Here is a 20,781-nt window from a genome sequence, read left to right as displayed (position 1 = left end):
AAGGCCCAGACTTCGTGTGGATCAAAAATAGTCAGTATAGTTGTGTGCATGGCTGGTGTTGTATGAATGTCATTATACAAAGTTAGATTTTCTTAACTTCCCAGTGCACAGTCGGAAGTGATTGATGCAACATCATGAAAACTCGATAGGAAGATAGTTAATATAAAAAGGTGGTTGGGAGAGGATTTTCAACTTAACATGGGTTCTTCTTTCCAGTGTCCTTTTATAAAGAGCCATCAATGGTAAGCTCTTATTGTTGTTCTTCTTTCGTTGGCACTGTTGAGCACCGGCGGTGGAGCTAAGGTCCAGCTCAAATCCAATTTCTCACGTGGCAGGGTGTGACCATTCGCTGTCCTCCGATCACAGTCCTGTTCCTTAACATAGTTCATCATAGGTACTATGAGACAGGGTACCTGCTTTTTGTTCTTCTGTAGTTAAGTTAAATTCATAGAGAGAGAGAGAGATGTGATGTGCTTCGGGATGCCGAGGGAAGAGGGGGTGGAGTGGGATCGGATCAAAAATGCGGACCAAGGAGAGCAGAATCTTCCAGCACTGGGCCCATCAATCGGGCCCGTCGGGTTGGGACTTCAGGCACGCTGGACAGAGAGCAGGGGGCCTCGATATAGCCCTTCGTTCTATCGCTTATCATCCTGATAATGGTGCCTTGTCCTATGCCCTTTTTGCTTCGTCGCTTCCCCCTTGGTCGATGCCATAGATGTTCCATGGTCCGTAGCCAGGCTGTGCGTCACATCCGACCCCTTTCTCCCGATGGCAGCACGTTATCTTTGAATGAGTACAAGAAACAAAATCTTAGAGAGTTGGCAGGGAAGACATTTACACACTTCATCCTCTCTCCCAACCACCGAGTAGTTGCGGAAATGCTTTTATCGGTTGCTGTATGATTGATGTCTATTAACTCTGATGTTTGTGTGCGTGTTACTGATCTATTAATTATTGCTGTGGTGCAGGTTTCTGTCGGTGTCCCTGTCCATCGTCTGGCCTTCTAGGTGTTGCGCCCTATAATCGCTGCAGGAAGCCTGACATCTGTCAATCTTCTGGTCTATTTAAAAATTTGAACCGGCTTCTCCGGTAGGGACTCGTTCATTGCAACATAAGTTTTGGTAATACACATTTTCCTCCGAACACTGCTAAGCTTATGAAAAAGTGCGAGGTGCTACTGTCATGGGTTCACAAGTATCCATTTCGGGGAGGAACATAAGCTAAACATTATTCTTGCTGGAGACAATAGGTAACCCTTTATCAGTTTGGGCAATGTATTATTAGAGAATAAGGTTATCAGCTGTTTCGTTCGAAATACTCTGAGACGGTTAGTATAGGGCTGGGGTTATTTTTGGGAGAACGGGGTGCTTTAGACATTCTATTTCGGGGTAATTGGGCGGGGGTAATTCTGGGCGGTGGAGATGGTGTTGTTAAAGCTCTAAAAACGAAAACCACTGACATATAGTCCCCGTGATGAGGGCCAAATTGGGAGACATCAGTCGTCTTACCTGTCCTTTCTTTCTCAGCCAATTAAGCTCAACACTCGCAGAAAGGAGAGGTAGTAACGTGGTAAAGTACGGTTGTTTTGTTTCTGTCAATTTGTTCGAACACCACCGCGTTTCTGGCCAATTATACACTTACCGAAGAGGTATGTGTTGTTAATTTATTCAAAAAGAAAGACGGCAAGAGAAGCCTTTAGTGAGGGAGGGGGAGAGAGTGAGAGGGAGAGAGAGAGAGAGAGAGAGTGAGGGTGAGAGTGAGGGTGAGAGTGAGAGAGAGAGAGAGACGTGTGCATCAAGTAGGCTATTTGGCATACGTACGACACAAAACGAGAGAGAGAGAGAGAGAGAGACATGGGTACGATAATAGGCCACTTGGTGCACACACAACATGGAGTAGCATGGGTCTGTTCTATGTAAGAAAACACAAGCGGGGAAAAGACACAAATTCGGTGATCACGTACACACAAATGCCGGATAGGGTGTGACAGTACATGCATCAAGCGCAGAAACTTAAGACGGAGACTCAGGGCTACGTTGAGTGTGGGGACCTCTCCTTTCCTGTCCTCTTTTCTTATGCATGCTGCGTACTTTCAGTATTTTGTAGTCTATCTCGGGGGGGTGTCGGACCTTTTACTCTCCTCCCTTTGATCGATGGACGAGCACTTCAATCATACGGTGATGCTCTCTTCAAGTGACCCAAGCATGAAATGCATACACATTCATACCGTATAATCGTAGCACACACACACAATCATACCATACAGTTTTTCATGTTCCCAATGGTGGTCTGCACTTTACGCACTATCCCACAACATTTGTCTATGTTTTTCCTGATATTGAACACGGTGTGGTCCATGTCCACTCCATTCTTCAGTCGGAACTTCGTCGTGACCTATAGAGGGGAAAAAGAGGGGAGGGGATGCGCAATTTTCAAAAGTACTTTAGCGCGTGTAGACACGAAAAAGTTCTACTTACCATGTACCAGGCTAGCCGCAGGAGTGGGTAATACCACAGACCTATTATTCCTTTTGTCCGAGGCAAAGATGCTCTATTTAATTCATCTCCTAAATTCGGGTTCCCTGGTCGTACATGCATTTCTCAATCGGTCGTGTATTATGGTGCAAGATACCATACCTTGCGTTCGGCATATACCTTAAGTTATAGTTGATAATTGATTTGACAACTCTTGGAAAAGGACAGGTGTGATGGGTACAAATTCCGTTAATCAAAAAGATTCAGGCAAATGGAGTCTGTATTATCTGTATTCTTTCGCTTGGGAGTAACAATCATTTATCAAAAGAAAAACCTTTACCAACCTAGATGATTTGTCATGACACTGATTCCGTAATTCCTTTTAAGAAACCCTTTATTTAAAACAATGTCAGTATACAAATACGGGCCTACAACCGCTATAGGCCGGCCACGGTGTGAGAGGCGTCGAGTATCATGAGCAACACTACCTTAGCATAAAATCGGTTCCCTCCCCACCCCCCCCGACCATCATGTGTGGAAACATTGCATACATATCTCTTTTTAACACAAACGCCACGTGACTGGAACGCCACAAGGAGTTGTAGGCCTCTCCTACATCGGCGCCATTTTGGGGCGAGGTCGGGCCAGTGTACAGTCTAAGTCTTTCCATGAATTAGCTGTTGGACCAGAATTCCTTTCGGTAGTTCGAGAACTTTCGTTAGCGTCAATTTTGCGTCAGCATGGCGTCACCGCGATCTTGTAGCAATGTTGTGGTTCGTTCTTGGGGCGGGACAGCAGGCGGGTTCTTCTGCCGACGCCTTGAATCAGTCTCTCTCACTGCACCAAGCGGAGGCAAGGTGGCTGCCGCCCGGGGCAAAGAACAATGGCGGCGGTTTGTCCTTACCGGAAGTCCGCGGGAGTCGAGTGCCAATGACTCCAGCCGATTCTGCAAGGCTGAGGGGAGCGTTTTGTCAAGGGTGGGGCCCACGCCCAAGCAGACAAGCTTTCGAGTCCAGAATTGTCTCACGGTGGGCTAGGCCCATATGCGGAGGAACCGACCGCCGGAGTCCAAAGGCAGCAGTAGCAGCAGCTCTTCGGTACAGCCACCGGAGAGGGGCCAGCAGCAGCAACGACAGAAGTTCGGATGGTATCGCCACCGGGGTGGGTCCAGTGGCAGCGACGGCAGCAGTTCGGATGGTACCGCCACCGGGGTGGGTCCCCGATTACTCGGCTGCGGGGGCCCACTCCTCGCGTCGGGTGCTAGCGGCAGTCCTGGTGAAACCGTGCTTGGGTGGCTGTCCGGCGGTCGGGTGCAGGGGCGCCAACTCGGCTGGCCGGTGAAAGAGACGGTTGGGGTGCCCTCATCTGCTGGTGAGCCTCCACCTGGGGAGGTGGGGGAGGCCCGTCCGCGTCGCCTCCCCCCGTCAGGGCACCGTCCGTTATTGAAGAAAGAAGAAGTGAATGGGGAGATCCGCACGTCGTGGCAGGCCCACCTTGGCGTTGTCAGGGTCTTGGTGCCGTGTGTGGCTTCCGGACTATTCGCACAGTTGTCCGCCACTGATGTCAATGGATTTTTGCATGGCTTTTATAGCCCAAAACCGACTAAAAGGACCGCCCAAAACAGGCCAATGTTGCAACTTTGAGGAAGGAGAGGCGAGGACGGTGTCACGTGGACGTAAATGCTTTGGGATGCAGGTCGCAGCAGACTGTCATGTAAATAGTTGTTTAAAACGTGTTTTAATCTGTTAATCTTTGTCGGAATGTTGTTATACCTATAAGTTATTAAAACGTTTAACCATACTACTTTGTTGGAGTGTTGCACATATTTGCAATCTAGTTAGTGTAATCGGAAAAATGGCATTGTCCAATTGCACGTGATCCTAATCAAGTTTGGTGACGTTGATGGTGGGTATCAACAAACTTCCGATTGTGTCTACTGGGGTCCCTATTTTTGTTCGATTCCAGAAGGACCGGGCACTGGGATTTCCAGTGTCCGAACCCTCTACAGAACGCACATTGGTTCCCATCTAAGTCTCTCCGTCCATTGTAAGGTGCAGGTGTATGGTCTCTAGGAGGTAGCTTTCTAGGGGCGATTGGTTGGTAATTCCCTTTTGGGGGTTCCCTTCCTATGGTCACCCCTTCTAACTGTGCTATCATTACCCTCTCCTTCAGTTCCTTTTTCTTCCTCTCTGACGCCCTATCGTTCTCGTTCTTTTGGTTTTCGTAGTATTGGGCCATCTGGAGGATTGCTGCGGGCTTGGAGGCTGCCCAACTACTCTCGCTGGTCTGTAGCTTCTGGGAGACTTCTTGTGACAGACCTTTCACATAGTTTTGGACAAAGAGGTGATGTCCGGTTGCAGTGGTCATGTCTTGGCCACTGTAATCGGAAAACACAGTCTCGAACCGAGAGAAGTATTCAGACCCATCCTCCTGGGGTTTCTGTCGGCAAGCCGTCACTATCGACCAGTCTACCTTTCTTTCTGGGATTAGAGTCTTCAGCTTCTGTACAATCTTGTCTGGGAGCTCTAATATGGCTTTCGGGGGTTTCTGTCCTGGTTCTCGCTGTTTATCTATGGTATCGAGTTGTACCCAGGTATATCCGAACGGCTCAGCGTGGTCAACTTTCCGGATTTGTTTCCACACATCAGCCGGCAGACATAATCCGAAGAACAAGTCGATATCTGCTAAAGTCATTATTGTTGAGCCTAAGGCTGTACCTAGTTCGGTGTAGAAGGCAGTCGGGTTCTTTCTTAAGTCGGGTAGAGTTTTTCTAAAGGTCAAAATATCTTTCCGGTCCCATGGCTGGTAGACCCAATTATATACAACCCTCCCCTTCGCATCTTGGTGGTTGATGTCGTCATGTGTTCCCTGACCTCGTGGGGGGACCCAGTAGGGGGCGGCCTCTTTGATGGGCATCATGGTATCAGTCCTTCCTTCCTGGGGCTTAGTCGCTATGGGGGTTTCTGTTTTGGTTGTCTGTCCGTGTTCCTTAAGGTGTCGATAGACCTCGAGTGTACGAGTGAAGAGGTTCGTCACATCGCCCTCTCCTTCTTCCCCAATGTCTACCTTCCTATATAGGGTCGCTAAGCCTTCGGGACCTTTATCGTGGTACCTATCCTCATATGCATTCAGGGCGTGATAACAAAGTCGCACGACAAAGTGTCGTCTGCGGCTGTCTGCATACGAGTTATATACGTCTGTTATATACTCCTCACTTTCCTTACGCTCCACTAGTGTCTTTACTATCTTGTCGATTCCTGCTCGTTCGTCCTTTGTTAGTCGATTCATTCTGGTGGAATCTTTCTTTCTTATCTCAGGGTCATCCAACGTCATTGCCGACGTTGTGTTCAGTACAAGAGGCTCGGCCGGCGCGGAGGCCGTGAGGGCCGAGGCCCCTGTACTGCTTTCGCTCGTGTTTGGGGGTTGGGGGTGTTGCACTACCGATTGGGAGGGTGCGTATGGAGGGGGCATGTAAATGATTGGGGGACCTAATAATAATTCGTCATTCGTTCGTTGCTTAGAGGACAACTCAGGGTAGAGCATAGAGGGGGTCCTAACAGCGTACTGGCCTGAGGTTTCGGGCTCCTGTCTTAGTTTAGTTTCCCTTCTCTCCTTTATTTCTTCTTCTAACTTTCTAGCGGCAAGGTGAGCTGCCCTTCGTAATTCCTTTTCTGCTTTTACTTCTTCCCTCTTTTTCCGTTGTGTTGCTTCTTTGCGCCACATGCCGATACTGTCAAGCATAGTAGGCGTCGTTTTATTGTTACGCAGAGCCATTTCTAGCACTTCTATCTTATGGTCGTCGAAGGATCCCATCAGTGGCCACTGACTCTCGGGGTCCTTCCTTGTGTATTTATGCCATAGCTTGCTATAAGCTACGGCGACTAGTCCATATTTGGTGAACATGTCCTTATTAGGGGTGCCTTCCAGCGGAGCCGGATGGTCCACCTCTAATAAGCGGTCCGGGCAGAACCAACTACCAATCAGTGGGGAGAAGATAGGCATGACGGGTTTCAACGGGGACAAAAGTCAGCACTACCTATCTTTTCTCTGCTTGCAAAGACTAGACAAAATATCTCTATTCCTCGTTATTTGTAAGCAGAGAATACCTCCAAAGAACCAATATCGAACAACTAGTGTTCGGACAATCAATCAATCAATCAATGGGGAGATAAAGATAGGCACGACGGGTTACAACGGGGACAAAAGTCTGCGTTACCTACCCTTCACTATTTGCAAAGACTAGACAGAATATTTCTATTCTTCGTTATTTGCAAACAGAGAATATCTCAAAGAGCACTATTCTTCAAAACAATCAATGTTCGGACAATCAATCAGTGGGGAGATAAAGATAGGCACGACGGGTTACAACGGGGACAAAAGTCTGCGTTACCTACCCTTCACTATCTGCAAAGGGAGAGAGAGAGTGTTTCTACTCCTCCCCGTTTGTAGACAGCGAATATCTCAAAGAGAACAATCAATGAGCAATACTAGTATTTCAGACAATCAATCAATTATTTCACAATTTGTCGTGTTTCACGACCTTACCCGGACCGCGTGGACAGTTTCTCGTCTTCCGCCTCCAGTGCCCGATCGTCCTCTACTCTCCGTATTTGCCGCGGCACTCCTGATGGTTCACAGTCAGGACCGTAGATCACTCGAGAGAGGTCTGCTCGGAACCAGTGAAGTTCGGATGATCGGCTGCCAGACGAGGGTCTATCGGGCAGGAGCTCTCCCGATCGTTGCAGTCGTTCACTCTGTCGTCAGGACCTCTCCCACTGGATCCACGTGTCGCTGATGGGCCCCACGCTTGGGACGCCAATTGTTAAATGGTAGCGGCAGTTTCAGTCGATAACCTTTCAAGTATTGCCCGGCGGTAATCGCCTCTCATACCACTCGATAATTTACCAATGAAAGAGGCAGGCGCCGGAGACTGGAAGGCAGGAAACAAAGTTTTATTCCGTCGGAGCAGAACACATCAGATCAGACAGCACGGTATCGTCACGAGGTGCTCTAACTGCATCTCTGAGGCCTGGCCTCTTATACACAGGTTTATGACTTTATTGCGGGTTTATCATACATGGCACATTCTTGAGATGACTTTGATGTATCAAAGAACGTCTTCGGAATCCCCACTTCGAACTCGTTCCCACACATATCTACAGTGGAAGTCCCCACCCCATCTACAGTAGGAGATGGCTATCACGCAGCTGGACATTCCGCCAATTCCCGGGGGTGTGTGCAACCGGCCGGGTCTCAGGGGGTAGGGGCTTTGATCCACTGTAATCCCTTTGATGTGGGGTGTTTCCCTTACAGTAGGGGCAATAAACTGCATCCGCAAGGCTAGGTGATGGCCTGGGATCGATTCGGACAATGGGGCGCAGAGGAAGGGGGTTATCAAAGAGAGATGCATGACCATGTATGGGATGTGGGTCAGGCGTGGGATGTGGTTCCATGGCAGGGTCGCGCAGAAGGAGAGGGTTTATGGCCCGTGTATGAGAGAGCGGGGGTGGCCGGCGCACGGGGGATGCTTGCAGCGCCAGGGGAACGCGCTGGCGATCGACAATGAGCGGGGGAGAGAGTGGGGTGCCTAAAATGGCAGCTGTGCGTTCGCTATGCGTGGCGCTGGGGAGAGGCAAGATGGCGCAGATAATTTTCAGTTACAAGCTAAATTTCCACACACCTACATGATAAAAATCATCTCAGGTGAACGGATGACCGCGTGGCCTAATGGATAAGGCGTCTGACTTCGGATCAGAAGGTTGAGGGTTCAAGTCCCTTCGTGGTTGTTTTTGGCCAATGGTCACACAATCTGCTTTACATTCAGAGTGGAAAATGTCTTTTCCAATACTCTTGTAGTCCTCACTTTCTCATTACTAATCATTAATAAAGTGGAGTACATACTGTAAACTCATTCAGGTTTCTTCTTCAGTCTAACTACTTGTGCATTTTAGTGGCATTAAAAAGTGCTTCTATGCCGACGCACTGAATATGTAATAGGTTTGCAGAATTTTGACGTGACAGAATGGGTTTTTAGCTTAAGTGTGTGTAGAAGAACTGCAAGGTGTGTGCCTATGTGTGCATAGAGTGCTACATGTGTAAAATCTATATGATTTGGGCAGTTAAAGTGCTGATTTTGCCTCCGAGTAAGAAAAGTACTACACAAAATGTATAAAGGATCGGCACATTGGCTGCCTTTGCTGATGCCCCCGTTGCCTAATTTGTAGTGCAATGGTTAAGTTGCAGAGTGTGGTTGAACTTGGTTAGGAGACTTGGTGCCTCTTTCCGTGTCCTGCTGATGATAAGGATGGCTTGATACCATTTTCTAAGCCCAGTATATTGAGAAAAGAAGTAAGTGAAGAAGAAGTGTGGAGTCGAAAGTGGTTCTCCAATTTCTCTCCACTTGCTAAAATTGCAAAGTCTCCATTATAGCATAGAAGAGAGCGTTAAAGTCGGGGATGGAAGAGGATGAAAATGGGAAGTTTACTTATAGAGAGAAGTGAGAAATGCCCTGTGTGCACACACCGGTGTCTGACCATAGAATACATTTAAATAATGTCTCTAGAAAAGAGCTATGCATGTGTGCCTCAGTGGCCTAATGGATAAGGCGCTGGCCTCCTAAGCCAGGGATTGTGGGTTTGAGTCCCATCTGAGGTGATAACAAAAATCCTGCCTCTTTCTTTTCCAGAAAATTAGGTAGATTTATTACATGCTTCCTCTCAGAAGTTTATGAGGGATTAGGTACTTTGAAACTGTCCCGTTTTACTTGTGTACACTTCACAGTCATGTTAGTGTTCTGAAACTGCAAAGTAGATTTTTAAATGCCTATTTTTGTGAGATGCATTTTCGACCGGCCAGAACATATTCCTTTGGAAAAAATGATTTGAATTGGATTGGTGTGAATCTAGTTTCTAGAGGTGGTGACAGGCTTTCAGCTACTTGAATAGGTCAAGCCAGGATTCATAAAACCTATACAACCTATGTGAGTGTGAAAAATTAGCATATGCAGGAAGGAGCAATTTGTACTACTTTCAAAACAGTTTCACTCCACGTCTGGAAACGTCCAGAGCTATGTAGAGCATACAAATGAGCTTTAAACTCATGAGGAAAGAGGTTTGTATGCAAAAAGGAAAACAAAAGCATATCGTACTCATAAAATTCTCAATATATAGATTCCAAAAAAGTGCTTCCAGCGAAAAGAGCTGAAAGAACACTATGGGATGTAAACCTGAATACCTTTCAATAATATGTTCTCCATCCATGCATACCACCTACATGATAAAAATCATCTCAGGTGAACGGATGACCGCGTGGCCTAATGGATAAGGCGTCTGACTTCGGATCAGAAGATTGAGGGTTCGAGTCCCTTCGTGGCTGTTTTTGGCCAATGGTCACACAATCTGCTTTACATTCAGAGTGGAAAAAGTCTTTTCCAATACTCTTGTAGTCCTCACTTTCTCATTACTAATCAATAATAAAGTGGAGTACATACTGTAAACTCATTCAGGTTGCATCTTCAGTCTAACTACTTGTGCATTTTAGTGGCATTAAAAAGTGTTTCTATGCCAACGCACTGAATATGTAATAGGTTTGCAGAATTTTGACGTGACAGAATGGGTTTTTAGCTTAAGTGTGTGTAGAAGAACTGCAAGGTGTGTGCCTATGTGTGCATAGAGTGCTACATGTGTAAAATCTGTATGATTTGGGCAGTTAAAGTGCTGATTTTGCCTCAGAGTAAGAAAAGTACTACACAAAATGTATAAAGGATCGGCACATTGGCTGCCTTTGCTGATGCCCCCGTTGCCTAATTTGTAGTGCAGTGGTTAAGTTGCAGAGTGTGGTTGAACTTGGTTAGGAGACTTGGTGCCTCTTTCCGTGTCCTGCTGATGATAAGGATGGCTTGATACCATTTTCTAAGCCCAGTATATTGAGAAAAGAAGTAAGTGAAGAAGAAGTGTGGAGTCGAAAGTGGTTCTCCAATTTCTCTCCACTTGCTAAAATTACAAAGTCTCCATTATAGCATAGAAGAGAGCGTTAAAGTCGGGGATGGAAGAGGACGAAAATGGGAAGTTTACTTATAGATAGAAGTGAGAAATGCCCTGTGTGCACACACCGGTGTCTGACCGTAGAATACATTTAAATAATGCCTCTAGAAAAAAGCTATTCATGTGTGCATCAGTGGCCTAATGGATAAGGCACTGTCCTCCTAAGCCATTGATTGTGGGTTTGAGTCCCATCTGAGGTGATAACAAAATTCCTCCCTCTTTCTTTTCCAGAAAATTAGGTAGATTTATTACATGCTTCCTCTCAGAAGTTTATGAGGGATTAGGTACTTTGAAACGGTCCCATTTTACTTGTGTACACTTCACAGTCATGTTAGTGTTCTGAAACTGCAAAGTAGATTTTTAAATGCCTATTTTTGTGAGATGCATTTTCGACCGGCCAGAACATATTCCTTTGGAAAAAATGATATGAATTGGATTGGTGTGAATCTTGTTTCTAGAGGTGGTGACAGGCTTTCAGCTACTTGAATAGGTCAAGCCAGGATTCATAAAACTTATACAACCTATGCGAGTGTGAAAAATTAGCATATGCAGAAAGGAGCAATTTGTACTACTTTCAAAACAGTTTCACTCGACGTCTGGAAACGTCCAGAGCTATGTAAAGCATACAAATGAGCTTTAAACTCATGAGGAAAGAGGTTTGTATGCAAAAAGGAAAACAAAAGCATATCGTACTCATAAAATTCTCAATATATAGATTCCAAAAAAGTGCTTCCAGCGAAAAGAGCTGAAAGAACACTATGGGATGTAAACCTGAATACCTTTCAATAATATGTTCTCCATCCATGCATACCACCTACATGATAAAAATCATCTCAGGTGAACGGATGACCGCGTGGCCTAATGGATAAGGCGTCTGACTTCGGATCAGAAGGTTGAGGGTTCGAGTCCCTTCGTGATCGTTTTTGGCCAATGGTCACACAATCTGCTTTACATTCAGAGTGGAAAATGTCTTTTCCAATACTCTTGTAGTCCTCACTTTCTCATTACTAATCATTAATAAAGTGGAGTACATACTGTAAACTCATTCAGGTTTCTTCTTCAGTCTAACTACTTGTGCATTTTAGTGGCATTAAAAAGTGCTTCTATGCCGACGCACTGAATATGTAATAGGTTTGCAGAATTTTGATGTGACAGAATGGGTTTTTAGCTTAAGTGTGTGTAGAAGAACTGCAAGGTGTGTGCCTATGTGTGCATAGAGTGCTACATGTGTAAAATCTATATGATTTGGGGAGTTAAAGTGCTGATTTTGCCTCCGAGTAAGAAAAGTACTACACAAAATGTATAAAGGATCGGCACATTGGCTGCCTTTGCTGATGCCCCCGTTGCCTAATTTGTAGTGCAATGGTTAAGTTGCAGAGTGTGGTTGAACTTGGTTAGGAGACTTGGTGCCTCTTTCCGTGTCCTGCTGATGATAAGGATGGCTTGATACCATTTCCTAAGCCCAGTATATTGAGAAAAGAAGTAAGTGAAGAAGAAGTGTGGAGTCGAAAGTGGTTCTCCAATTTCTCTCCACTTGCTAAAATTGCAAAGTCTCCATTATAGCATAGAAGAGAGCGTTAAAGTCGGGGATGGAAGAGGATGAAAATGGGAAGTTTACTTATAGTGAGAAGTGAGAAATGCCCTGTGTGCACACACCGGTGTCTGACCATAGAATACATTTAAATAATGCCTCTAGAAAAGAGCTATGCATGTGTGCCTCAGTGGCCTATTGGATAAGGCACTGACTTCCTAAGCCAGGGATTGTGGGTTTGAGTCCCATCTGAGGTGATAACAAAAATCCTCCCTCTTTCGTTTCCAGAAAATTAGGTAGATTTATTACATGCTTCCTCTCAGAAGTTTATGAGGGATTAGGTACTTTGAAACGGTCCCATTTTACTTAGGTACACTTCACAGTCATGTTAGTGTTCTGAAACTGCAAAGTATATTTTTAAATGCCTATTTTTGTGAGATGCATTTTCGACCGGCCAGAACATATTCCTTTGGAAAAAATGATTTGAATTGGATTGGGTGAATCTTGTTTCTAGAGGTGGTGACAGGCTTTCAGCTACTTGAATAGGTCAAGCCAGGATTCATAAAACGTATACAACCTATGTGAGTGTGAAAAATTAGCATATGCAGGAAGGAGCAATTTGTCCTACTTTCAAAACAGTTTCACTCCACGTCTGGAAACGTCCAGAGCTATGTAGAGCATACAAATGAGCTTTAAACTCATGAGGAAAGAGGTTTGTATGCAAAAAGGAAAACAAAAGCATATCGTACTCATAAAATTCTCAATATATAGATTCCAAAAAAGTGCTTCCAGCGAAAAGAGCTGAAAGAACACTATGGGATGTAAACCTGAATACCTTTCAATAATATGTTCTCCATCCATGCATACCACCTACATGATAAAAATCATCTCAGGTGAACGGATGACCGCGTGGCCTAATGGATAAGGCGTCTGACTTCGGATCAGAAGATTGAGGGTTCGAGTCCCTTCATGGCTGTTTTTGGCCAATGGTCACACAATCTGCTTTACATTCAGAGTGGAAAAAGTATTTTCCAATACTCTTGCAGTCCTCACTTTCTCATTACTAATCAATAATAAAGTGGAGTACATACTGTAAACTCATTCAGGTTGCATCTTCAGTCTAACTACTTGTGCATTTTAGTGGCATTAAAAAAAGTGTTTCTATGCCGACGCACTGAATATGTAATAGGTTTGCAGAATTTTGACGTGACAGAATGGGTTTTTAGCTTAAGTGTGTGTAGAAGAACTGCAAGGTGTGTGCCTATGTGTCCATAGAGTGCTGCATGTGTAAAATCTGTATGATTTGGGCAGTTAAAGTGCTGATTTTGCCTCAGAGTAAGAAAAGTACTACACAAAATGTATAAAGGATCGGCACATTGGCTGCCTTTGCTGATGCCCCTGTTGCCTAATTTGTAGTGCAATGGTTAAGTTGCAGAGTGTGGTTGAACTTGGTTAGGAGACTTAGTGCCTCTTTCCGTGTCCTACTGATGATAAGGATGGCTTGATACCATTTTCTAAGCCCAGTCTATTGAGAAAAGAAGTAAGTGAAGAAGAAGTGTGGAGTCGAAAGTGGTTCTCCAATTTCTCTCCACTTGCTAAAATTACAAAGTCTCCATTATAGCATAGAAGAGAGCGTTAAAGTCGGGGATGGAAGAGGACGAAAATGGGAAGTTTACTTATAGATAGAAGTGAGAAATGCCCTGTGTGCACACACCGGTATCTGACCATAGAATACATTTAAATAATGCCTCTAGAAAAAAGCTATTCATGTGTGCCTCAGTGGCCTAATGGATAAGGCACTGGCCTCCTAAGCCATTGATTGTGGGTTTGAGTCCCATCTGAGGTGATAACAAAATTCCTCCCTCTTTCTTTTCCAGAAAATTAGGTAGATTTATTACATGCTTCCTCTCAGAAGTTTATGAGGGATTAGGTACTTTGAAACGGTCCCATTTTACTTGTGTACACTTCACAGTCATGTTAGTGTTCTGAAACTGCAAAGTAGATTCTTAAATGCCTATTTTTGTGAGATGCATTTTCGACCGGCCAGAACATATTCCTTTGGAAAAAATGATTTGAATTGGATTGGTGTGAATCTTGTTTCTAGAGGTGGTGACAGGCTTTCAGCTACTTGAAGAGGTCAAGCCAGGATTCATAAAACTTATACAACCTATGTGAGTGTGAAAAATTAGCATATGCAGAAAGGAGCAATTTGTACTACTTTCAAAACAGTTTCACTCCACGTCTGGAAACGTCCAGAGCTATGTAAAGCATACAAATGAGCTTTAAACTCATGAGGAAAGAGGTTTGTATGCAAAAAGGAAAACAAAAGCATATCGTACTCATAAAATTCTCAATATATAGATTCCAAAAAAGTGCTTCCAGCGAAAAGAGCTGAAAGAACACTATGGGATGTAAACCTGAATACCTTTCAATAATATGTTCTCCATCCATGCATACCACCTACATGATAAAAATCATCTCAGGTGAAAGGGTGACCGCGTGGCCTAATGGATAAGGCGTCTGACTTCGGATCAGAAGATTGAGGGTTCGAGTCCCTTCGTGGTCGTTTTTGGCCAATGGTCACACAATCTGCTTTACATTCAGAGTGGAAAAAGTCTTTTCCAATACTCTTGTAGTCCTCACTTTCTCATTACTAATCATTAATAAAGTGGAGTACATACTGTAAACTCATTCAGGTTTCTTCTTCAGTCTAACTACTTGTGCATTTTAGTGGCATTAAAAAGTGCTTCTATGCCGACGCACTGAATATGTAATAGGTTTGCAGAATTTTGACGTGACAGAATGGGTTTTTAGCTTAAGTGTGTGTAGAAGAACTGCAAGGTGTGTGCATAGAGTGCTACATGTGTAAAATCTATATGATTTGGGAAGTTAAAGTGCTGATTTTGCCTCCGAGTAAGAAAAGTACTACACAAAATGTATAAAGGATCGGCACATTGGCTGCCTTTGCTAATGCCCCCGTTGCCTAATTTGTAGTGCAATGGTTAAGTTGCAGAGTGTGGTTGAACTTGGTTAGGAGACTTGGTGCCTCTTTCCGTGTCCTGCTGATGATAAGGATGGCTTGATACCATTTTCTAAGCCCAGTATATTGAGAAAAGAAGTAAGTGAAGAAGAAGTGTGGAGTCGAAAGTGGTTCTCCAATTTCTCTCCACTTGCTAAAATTGCAAAGTCTCCATTATAGAATAGAAGAGAGCGTTAAAGTCGGGGATGGAAGAGGATGAAAATGGGAAGTTTACTTATAGTGAGAAGTGAGAAATGCCCTGTGTGCACACACCGGTGTCTGACTATAGAATACATTTAAATAATGCCTCTAGAAAAGAGCTATGCATGTGTGCCTCAGTGGCCTATTGGATAAGGCACTGACCTCCTAAGCCAGGGATTGTGGGTTTGAATCCCATCTGAGGTGATAACAAAAATCCTCCCTCTTTTGTTTCCAGAAAATTAGGTAGATTTATTACATGCTTCCTCTCAGAAGTTTATGAGGGATTAGGTACTTTGAAACGGTCCCATTTTACTTAGGTACACTTCACAGTCATGTTAGTGTTCTGAAACTGCAAAGTATATTTTTAATAAATGCCTATTTTTGTGAGATGCATTTTCGACCGGCCAGAATATATTCCTTTGGAAAAAATTATTTGAATTGGATTGGTGTGAATCTTGTTTCTAGAGGTGGTGACAGGCTTTCAGCTACTTGAATAGGTCAAGCCAGGATTCATAAAACTTATACAACCTATGTGAGTGTGAAAAATTAGCATATGCAGGAAGGAGCAATTTGTACTACTTTCAAAACAGTTTCACTCCACGTCTGGAAACGTCCAGAGCTATGTAGAGCATACAAATGAGCTTTAAACTCATGAGGAAAGAGGTTTGTATGCAAAAAGGAAAACAAAAGCATATCGTACTCATAAAATTCTCAATATATAGATTCCCAAAAAGTACTTCCAGCGAAAAGAGCTGAAAGAACACTATGGGATGTAAACCTGAATACCTTTCAATAATATGTTCTCCATCCATGCATACCACCTACATGATAAAAATCATCTCAGGTGAACGGATGACCACGTGGCCTAATGGATAAGGCGTCTGACTTCGGATCAGAAGATTGAGGGTTCGAGTCCCTTCTTGGCCGTTTTTGGCCAATGGTCACACAATCTGCTTTACATTCAGAGTGAAAAAAGTATTTTCCAATACTCTTGTAGTCCTCACTTTCTCATTACTAATCATTAATAAAGTGGAGTACATACTGTAAACTCATTCAGGTTGCATCTTCAGTCTAACTACTTGTGCATTTTAGTGGCATTAAAAAGTGCTTCTATGCCGACGCACTGAATATGTAATAGGTTTGCAGAATTTTGACGCGACAGAATGGGTTTTAGCTTAAGTGTGTGTAGAAGAACTGCAAGGTGTGTACCTATGTGTGCATAGAGTGCTACATGTGTAAAATCTGTATGATTTGGGCAGTTAAAGTGCTGATTTTGCCTCCGAGTAAGAAAAGTACTACACAAAATGTATAAAGGATCGGCACATTGGCTGCCTTTGCTGATGCCCCCGTTGCCTAATTTGTAGTGCAATGGTTAAGTTGCAGAGTGTGGTTAAACTTGGTTAGGAGACTTGGTGCCTCTTTCCGTGTCCTGCTGATGATAAGGATGGCTTGATACCATTTTCTAAGCCCAGTATATTGAGAAAAGATGTAAGTGAAGAAGAAGTGTGGAGTCGAAAGTGGTTCTCCAATTTCTCTCCACTTGCTAAAATTGCAAAGTCTCCATTATAGCATAGAAGAGAGCGTTAAAGTCGGGGATGGAAGAGGATGAAAATGGGAAGTTTACTTATAGAGAGAAGTGAGAAATGCCCTGTGTGCACACACCGGTGTCTGACCATAGAATACATTTAAATAATGCCTCTAGAAAAAAGCTATGCATGTGTGCCTCAGTGGCCTAATGGATAAGGCACTGGCCTCCTAAGCCAGGGATTGTGGGTTTGAGTCCCATCTGAGGTGATAACAAAAATCCTCCCTCTTTCTTTCCCCGAAAATTAGGTAGATTTATTACATGCTTCCTCTCAGAAGTTTATGAGGGATTAGGTACTTTGAAACGGTCCTGTTTTACTTGTGTACACTTCACAGTCATGTTAGTGTTCTGAAACTGCAAAATAGATTTTTAAATGCCTATTTTTGTGAGATGCATTTTCGGCCGGCCAGAACATATTCCTTTGGAAAAAATGATTTGAATTGGATTGGTGTGAATCTTGTTTCTAGCGGTGGTGAGAGGCTTTCAGCTACTTGAATAGGTCAAGCCAGGATTCCTAAAACTTATACAACCTATGTGAGTGTGAAAAATTAGCATATGCAGGAAGGAGCAATTTGTACTACTTTCCAAACAGTTTCACTCCACGTCTGGAAACGTCCAGAGCTATGTAGAGCATACAAATGAGCTTTAAACTCATGAGGAAAGAGGTTTGTATGCAAAAAGGAAAACAAAAGCATATCGTACTCATAAAATTCTCAATATATAGATTCCAAAAAAGTGCTTCCAGCGAAAAGAGCTGAAAGAACACTATGGGATGTAAACCTGAATACCTTTCAATAATATGTTCTCCATCCATGCATACCACCTACATGATAAAAATCATCTCAGGTGAACGGATGACTGTGTGGCCTAATGGATAAGGTGTCTGACTTCGGATCAGAAGATTGAGGGTTCGAGTCCCTTCGTGGTCGTTTTTGGCCAATGGTCACACAATCTGCTTTACATTCAGAGTGGAAAAAGTATTTTCCAATACTCTTGTAGTCCTCACTTTCTCATTACTAATCATTAATAAAGTGGAGTACATACTGTAAACTCATTCAGGTTGCATCTTCAGTCTAACTACTTGTGCATTTTAGTGGCATTAAAAAGTGCTTCTATGCCGACGCACTGAATATGTAATAGGTTTGCAGAATTTTGACGTGACAGAATGGGTTTTTAGCTTAAGTGTGTGTAGAAGAACTGCAAGGTGTGTGCCTATGTGTGCATAGAGTGCTACATGTGTATAATCTGTATGATTTGGGCAGTTAAAGTGCTGATTTTGCCTCCGAGTAAGAAAAGTACTACACAAAATGTATAAAGGATCGGCACATTGGCTGCCTCTGCTGATGCCCCCGTTGCCTAATTTGTAGTGCAATGGTTAAGTTGCAGAGTGTGGTTGAACTTGGTTAGGAGATTTGGTGCCTCTTTCCGTGTCCTGCTGATGATAAGGATGGCTTGATACCATTTTCTAAGCCCAGTATATTGAGAAAAGAAGTAAGTGAAGAAGAAGTGTGGAGTCGAAAGTGGTTCTCCAATTTCTCTCCACTTGCTAAAATTGCAAAGTCTCCATTATAGCATAGAAGAGAGCGTTAAAGTCGGGGATGGAAGAGGATGAAAATGGGAAGTTTACTTATAGAGAGAAGTGAGAAATGCCCTGTGTGCACACACCGGTGTCTGACTATAGAATACATTTAAATAATGCCTCTAGAAAAGAGCTATGCATGTGTGCCTCAGTGGCCTAATGGATAAGGCACTGGCCTCCTAAGCCAGGGATTGTGGGTTTGAGTCCCATCTGAGGTGATAACAAAAATCCTCCCTCTATCTTTTCCAGAAAATTAGGTAGATTCATTACATGCTTCCTCTCAGAAGTTTATGAGGGATTAGTTACTTTGAAACGGTCCCATTTTACTTGTGTACACTTCACAGTCATGTTAGTGTTCTGAAACTGCAAAGTAGATTTTTAAATGCCTATTTTTGTGAGATGCATTTTCGACCGGCCAGAACATATTCCTTTGGAAAAAATGATTTGAATTGGATTGGTGTGAATCTTGTTTCTAGAGGTGGTGACAGGCTTTCAGCTACTTGAATAGGTCAAGCCAAGATTCATAAAACTTATACAACCTATGTGAGTGAGAACAATTAGCATATGCAGGAAGGAGCAATTTGTACTACTTTCAAAACAGTTTCACTCCACGTCTGGAAACGTCCATAGCTATGTAGAGCATACAAATGAGCTTTAAACTCATGAGGAAAGAGGTTTGTATGCAAAAAGGAAAACAAAAGCATATCGTACTCATAAAATTCTCACTATATAGATTCCAAAAAAGTGCTTCCAGCGAAAAGAGCTGAAAGAACACTATGGGATGTAAACCTGAATACCTTTCAATAATATGTTCTCCATCCATGCATACCACCTACATGATAAAAATCATCTCAGGTGAACGGATGACCGCGTGGCCTAATGGATAAGGCGTCAGACTTCGGATCAGAAGATTGAGGGTTCGAGTTCCTTCGTGGTCGTTTTTGGCCAATGGTCACACAATCTGCTTTACATTCAGAGTGGAAAAAGTATTTTCCAATACTCTTGTAGTCCTCACTTTCTCATTACTAATCATTAATAAAGTGGAGTACATACTGTAAACTCATTCAGGTTGCATCTTCAGTCTAACTACTTGTGCATTTTAGTGGCATTAAAAAGTGCTTCTATGCCGACGCACTGAATATGTAATAGGTTTGCAGAATTTTGACGTGACAGAATGGGTTTTTAGCTTAAGTGTGTGTAGAAGAACTGCAAGGTGTGTGCCTATGTGTGCATAGAGTGCAACGTTGGTAAAATATGTATGATTTGGGCAGTTAAAGTGCTGATTTTGCCTCCGAGTAAGAAAAGTACTACACAAAATGTATAAAGGATCGGCACATTGGCTGCCTTTGCTGATGCCCCCGTTGCCTAATTTGTAGTGCAATGGTTAAGTTGCAGAGTCTGGTGGAACTTGGTTAGGAGACGTGGTGCCTCTTTCCGTGTCCTGCTGATGATAAGGATGGCTTGATACCATTTTCTAAGCCCAGTCTTTTGAGAAAAGAAGTAAGTGAAGAAGAAGTGTGGAGTCGAAAGTGGTTCTCCAATTTCTCTCCACTTGCTAAAATTGCAAAGTCTCCATTATAGCATAGAAGAGAGCGTTAAAGTCGGGGATGGAAGAGGATGAAAATGGGAAGTTTACTTATAGAGAGAAGTGAGAAATGCCCTGTGTGCACACACCGGTGTCTGACCATAGAATACATTTAAATAATGCCTCTAGAAAAGCACTATGCATGTGTGCCTCACTGGCCTCATGGATAAGGCACTGGCTTCCTAAGCCAGGGATTGTGGGTTCGAGTCCCATCTGAGGTGATAACAAAAATCCTTCCTCTTTCTTTTCCAGAAAATTAGGTAGATTTATTACATGCTTCCTCTCAGAAGTTTATGAGGGATTAGGTACTTTGAAACGGTCCCATTTTACTTGTGTACACTTCACAGTCATGTTAGTGTTCTGAAACTGCAAAGTATATTTTTAAATGCCTATTTTTGTGAGATGCATTTTCGACCGGCCAGAACATATTCCTTTGGAAAAAATGATTTGAATTGGATTGGTGTGAATCTTGTTTCTAGAGGTGGTGACAGGCTTTCAGCTACTTGAATAGGTCAAGCCAGGATTCATAAAACTTATACAACCTATGTGAGTGTGAAAAATTAGCATATGCAGGAAGGAGCAATTTGTACTACTTTCAAAACAGTTTCACTCCACGTCTGGAAACGTCCAGAGCTATGTAGAGCATACAAATGAGCTTTAAACTCATGAGGAAAGAGGTTTGTATGCAAAAAGGAAAACAAAAGCATATCGTACTCATAAAATTCTCAATATATAGATTCCAAAAAAGTGCTTCCAGCGAAAAGA

At 43.4% G+C, this 20,781-nt stretch overlaps 6 non-coding genes across 6 annotated transcripts; all 6 read left to right on the top strand.

The window, feature by feature from the left end:
• Positions 1 to 8,187: 8,187 nt before the first annotated feature.
• Positions 8,188 to 8,260, top strand: TRNAR-UCG (transfer RNA arginine (anticodon UCG)). Its single transcript has one exon. It is a non-coding gene; the product is annotated as a tRNA-Arg (tRNA).
• A 795-nt stretch (positions 8,261 to 9,055) lies between these two features.
• Positions 9,056 to 9,128, top strand: TRNAR-CCU (transfer RNA arginine (anticodon CCU)). The gene has a single exon. It is a non-coding gene; the product is annotated as a tRNA-Arg (tRNA).
• Positions 9,129 to 11,363: 2,235 nt separating this feature from the next.
• TRNAR-UCG (transfer RNA arginine (anticodon UCG)) lies at positions 11,364 to 11,436 on the top strand. Its single transcript has one exon. It is a non-coding gene; the product is annotated as a tRNA-Arg (tRNA).
• Positions 11,437 to 14,540: 3,104 nt separating this feature from the next.
• TRNAR-UCG (transfer RNA arginine (anticodon UCG)) lies at positions 14,541 to 14,613 on the top strand. Its single transcript has one exon. It is a non-coding gene; the product is annotated as a tRNA-Arg (tRNA).
• Positions 14,614 to 16,988: 2,375 nt separating this feature from the next.
• On the top strand, positions 16,989 to 17,061 carry TRNAR-CCU (transfer RNA arginine (anticodon CCU)). Its single transcript has one exon. It is a non-coding gene; the product is annotated as a tRNA-Arg (tRNA).
• A 1,515-nt stretch (positions 17,062 to 18,576) lies between these two features.
• TRNAR-CCU (transfer RNA arginine (anticodon CCU)) lies at positions 18,577 to 18,649 on the top strand. Its single transcript has one exon. It is a non-coding gene; the product is annotated as a tRNA-Arg (tRNA).
• Positions 18,650 to 20,781: the final 2,132 nt, after the last annotated feature.

This window comes from Triturus cristatus, chromosome 4_1 (genome assembly GCF_964204655.1).
Source record: "Triturus cristatus chromosome 4_1, aTriCri1.1, whole genome shotgun sequence".
NCBI classification, from domain to species: domain Eukaryota; kingdom Metazoa; phylum Chordata; class Amphibia; order Caudata; family Salamandridae; genus Triturus; species Triturus cristatus.
This window is presented reverse-complemented; position numbering and strand designations above follow the sequence as displayed.